We start from the raw sequence: 5,324 nt of genomic DNA, 5'->3' as shown, positions 1-5,324 counted from the left end.
AAAAACAAACATAAACAAATAGGACCTAATTAAACTTAAAATCTTTTGCACATCGAAAGAAACCATAAACAAAATGAAAAAAAACAACCTACAGAACAGAAGAAACCATTTGCAGGTGCTGCACCTGACAAAGGACCAATCTCCAAAATATAAAAATAGGCCATACAGTTCAGTAGGGAAAAGAAAAAAAAAAAGAGCAGAAGATCTAACATAGATATTTCTCTCAAAGAGCCATACAGATGGCCAAAAGACACATGGAATGATGCTCAACTTTGCTAATTATTAGAAATATGCAAATCAAAACTACAATGAGATACCTCTTCACACCACTCAGAATGGTAATTACCAAAAAGTCTAAATGCTGGAGAGAGTATAAAGAGAAAGGAACCCTCCTACACTGTAGGTGGGAATATAAGCTTGTACAGTCACTTTGGAGAACAGTATGGAACTTCCTGAAAAAAACTAAAAATACTGAATGGTCCTGAAATCCCACTTCTGGGCAGAAAACCAGGAAAAAACACAATTTGAAAAGATACATGCACCCTAATGTTCAATGCAGCACTATTTACAATAGCCAAGAGATGGAAGCAACCTAAATATCCATAGACAGAAGAATGGTTAAAGATGATGTGGTATATTTATACAATGGAATATTGCTCAGCAATAAAAGATGAAATAATGTCATTTGCAGCATAATGGACAAATCTAGAGATTTTCATGCTGGGTGAAATAAGACAGACAAAGAAAGGCAAATATCATATGATACTGCTTCTGTGTAAAATATAAAAAAATGATGCAAATGAGCTTAGATATAAAAAGAAATAGATCCACAGATATAGAAAAGAAGCATATGATTCTCAAAAGGGAAAAGGGAAGATAAATATGAAGATTTATGTTAACAGAAGCACTCTGCTATACATAAAATAGATAACCAACAGGGACCTATTTAATAGCACAGACTATACTCAATATTTTGTAATAAATTATAATGAAAATAATCTGAAAAAATAAATATGTATATTTATAATTGAATCACTTTGCTGAACACCTAAACCTAACACAACATGGTAAATCAGCTATACTTGAATTAAAAAAAGAAAAAAATAGATAAATGTGAATGGAGTACTAATTGGTTGCACATCTAAGAAGCTTAGAGGATGTTAAGAGGTTTCAGCATAAATCCATATAACTATAAGGGAAATTGAATTCTTTGTCAAACCTTTACAGCCAGTGAAAACTTCAATGATTGAGATTTTTAATTTTTTTTTTTTTTAAAGAAAGCTACTCATGATGGACATAATAGCAAATATGACAGAATGGGCTCTGCAGAAGAAAAGCATAGTTAACTCAAAGACTCAGTGTTAGAAACTGTCAAAAATTAAATACAAAAAAAGAAGAATCTAAAGAAAGGAGGAAACGACAGAGTCATAATTGAGCTATGAGACAGATTCAAGTGATTTTATGTGTGTTATTTGAGACAATGAAGGAGAAGACAGAAATAAGAGAACAGAAAGAAATAGATTTGGAGAAAAAAAATGGCTGAATATTGTCCACATATAATAAACACTATAAATTCATTACTTTAAAAATCTCGTTGAATTTCAAACACAAGAGATATATAGAAACTGTTCTCACCTTTTTAAGAAGCATGATGAAATTTTGCATGGTCCCACTCTGTTCTGAACAGAACATGAATCATCCCCTTGTCCAGTGTATCCTGCTATTAGTCACTTCAGTTCAGTTCAGTCGCTCAGTCATGTCCGACTCTTTGTGACACCATGAATTGCAGCACACCAGACCTCTCTGTCCATCACCAACTCCCGGAGTTCACCCAAACTCATGCCCATCGAGCCAGTGATGCCATCCAGCCATCTCATCCTCTGTCATCTCCTTTTCCTCCTGCCCCCAATCCCTCCCAGCATCAGAGTCTTTTCCAATGAGTCAACTCTTCTCATGAGTTGGCCAAAGTACTGGAGTTAGCCAACTTAATTGGGCTGACTAATCAGCTGTCTTGGTACTGCAGCACTTGTGTTCACATAACCTTTATTTTACTTGTTTTCAGATGTTCAGTCATGTCCAACTCTTTGCAGCTACATGGATTGCAACAGACCAGGCTTCCCTGTCCTTCACTATATCCTGGAATTTGCACAAACTCAGGTCCATTGAGTCAGTGATGCCATCCAACCATCTCATCCTCTGTCACCCACTTTTCTTCCTGCCCTCAATCTTTCCCAGCATCAGGGTCTTTTCCAATTAGTTGTCTCTTTGGATCAGGTGGCCAAATATTGGAGTTTCAACTTCAGAATTAGTCCTTCCAAATAGTATTCAGGACTGATTTCCTTTAGGATTGACTGGTTAGATCTCCTTGCTGTCCAAGGGACTCTCAACAGTCTTTTCCAACACCACAGTTAAAAAACATCAGTTCTTCAGCACTCAGCCTTCTTTATGATCCAACTCTCACATCCACACATGACTACTAGAAAAACCACAGCTTTGACTATGGGGACCTTTGTCACAAAAGTGATATCTCTGCTTTTTAATACACTGTCTAGATTTGTCATAGCCTTTCTTCTCAGCAGCAAGTGTCTTTAATTTTATGGCTGAAGTCACTGTCCACAGTGATTTTGGAGCTAAAGAAAATACTCTGTCACTGATTCTATTGTTTCCCCATCTATTTGCCATGAAGTGATGGGACCAGGTGTGATGATCTTCATTTTTTTAATCTTCAGTCCTAAGCCAGCTTTTCCATTCTCCTCTTTCACCTTCATCATAAGGCTCTTCAGTTCCTCTTTGCTTTCTGCCATTTAGGCGGGGTTGTCTGCATATCTGAGCTTACTGATGTTTCTCCCAGCAATCTTGATTCCAGCTTGACCTTCATCCAGGCTGGCTGTACATCACATGATATATTCTGCATATAAGTTAAAAAATCAGGGTGACAATATAGTAGCCTTGATTTACTCCTTTCCCAGTTTTGAACCAGTCCATCATTGCAACAGTATAATTGTTGCTTCTTAACCTTTACAGGTTTCTCTGGAGGCAGGTAAGGTGGTCTGGTATTCCCACCTCTTTAAGAATTTTCCACGGTTTGTTGTGATCCACACCATCACAGCTTTAGCATAGTCAATGAAGCGGAAATAGATTTTTGGGGGGAATTACCTTGCTTTTTCTATGATCCAACAGATGTTGCAGTTTGAATTCTGGTTCTTCTGGCTTTTCTGAATCCAGCGTGTACAACTGGAAGTTCTCCGTTCATGTACTGTTGAAACCTAGATTGAAGGATTTTGAGCCTTACCTTGCTAGCATGTGAAATGAGCACAATTCCACAGCAGTTTGTACATTCTTTGGCAATGCCCTTCTTTGAAATTGGAATGACAACTGACCAGAGTAGTGATGCTGGCTAGTGTTTAGTTAAGCAGTAAAAGCATTAAATTTGTACAGTAAGATTGTTTGAAAGAGAGAGGTTACATTCACGTAATTTATTACATTACATTGCTATCATTGTTGTGTATTACTTTTAGTTATTATATTATGGCTAATCTCTCACTAGGTCTAATTTATAAATTAAACTTTACCATAATATGTATACATAGAAAAAAGCATAGTGTAGGTAGGGTTCAGTACCCTGGTTTTAGGCATGCAATTAGAACATATTTCCTGTGAGTAAGGGGAAAATACTGTATGTAAATAATTAATAATTATGTTATGCCCAGAGTCTGAGTCCCCAAAACTGAGAGAATAAGATGTCCACAGCAATGCAAAAGCATGAAGGGGTTTTATTTCTAGCTCGAGCTAGGGCTCCTGCCACATCCAACACAGTGGAGTGGACCAAGGATTCCCGAGCCCAGATTTACAGCAGTATTTATAGGTTTTAGAACAGAGAATTGGCAAGGGCTGATTGGCTGCAGGAGTTTCCTAGTATTTACTAACTGGCTATTGGCTATTGGCTGCAAGGGGATGTCTTTTACGTCCTGATAAACTCAAACCAGGTTATGGGGAGTATGCTGATTAGACAAGTCCTGGCATCTGCGGGGATGACCTCACTGGGCAATGACTCAGCTTTTCCTGTGAGTCCTACCTTAGTCCCTGAAGCCTATCATGGCGTTTGTTAGGTCCCAACATTCCCCCCTGTCCTTTGATCATGGAGAGAAATCCTCCTCTTCATTCTGAGACATTGCCTGATATTGTTGTCTCAGCATCATCACTTGAACAGTACTGATATGTTCTTTTTACAAAGGTCCAAGGTCGAAGAATAAATCTGGCCACCAAGTATTATGGGGATTCCAGTAGTCAAACTGAGTACCTCATGGGTTAGTCCATTATGAAGCATCCAGGTGCTTCTTGTCCCAGTGGCTCCCTGGACCAAGCTAGTCTTCTTGGACATCAGCCCGAATTTTTGATTGAGGACCGAGTATTGGGCTCCCGTATCCACCATGAAGCCGACCAGTTTCCCCTCCACATTAATAGTTACCCAGGACTTGGGGAGGGGTGCTGGGCCCTGACCCCCCTAATCACTATCTTCTCCTGCATATAAAATGTGGGTACCCTAGGGAGACTCTTTTCTTACAGTCCTTTTTTTCAGGTTTCTCTTGGCGCACTCATTTTTCCAGTGCCCTTGCTCTTTGCAATAGGCGCATTGGTCTCTCTTTAGGGTCGGTCTGGCTGGTTTCTCCCTTCCTTTCGGCTGGGTGTCTCGAGTCTTCTGGGAATCAGGTCCCAGTCTCGTCCCTGCAAAGAAAATCTGAGCCAGCTCTTTCTGATTTCTTCGGTTTTCCTTAGCTCTAAATTCCCTTTCCTCCTGTCTAATTCATTCCTCCCTCTCCTCAGGAGTCTCTCTGTTATTAAACACTTTCTCAGCTGCCCTCACCAGATCCTGTATTGACTGTTCTCCCAGCCTCTCTATCCTCTGTAACTTGCTCCTGATATCCGGAGCTGCCTGATTAACAAAGGCTAGCAAGACTGCTGCGCGTGACTCATCAGCCTGAGGGTCCATGGGCGTATACTGCCTGAAAGCCTCCATTAACCTCTCTAAAAAGGCTGCCGGGCTCTCATTTGGTTCCTGCCTTATTATCAAATTTATCTTAGACAAATTCGTTGGTTTCCTGGCGGCTGCCTGGAGGCCAGCCATCAGAGTCTTGCGGTACACTCGTATACACTCGTAGACACTCCCTACCTTCAGCGTGTTCAAAATCCCAGTTCGGTCGCATCAAAGGAAACCCCTCCTCAATTAGGTGGGGCTGCATGGTGGATCTTCCATTCACTCCTGGAACATGTTTTCATGCTTCCGATAGAATTCGCTCCCATTCCTCCGTGGTGAAGAACACCTG

The sequence above is a fragment of the Oryx dammah genome, unplaced genomic scaffold (genome assembly GCF_014754425.2).
Source record: "Oryx dammah isolate SB20612 unplaced genomic scaffold, SCBI_Odam_1.1 HiC_scaffold_20, whole genome shotgun sequence".
Classification (NCBI taxonomy): Eukaryota; Metazoa; Chordata; class Mammalia; order Artiodactyla; family Bovidae; genus Oryx; species Oryx dammah.
The sequence above is the reverse complement of the archived record's forward strand: the minus strand, read 5'-3'. Positions refer to the sequence as shown.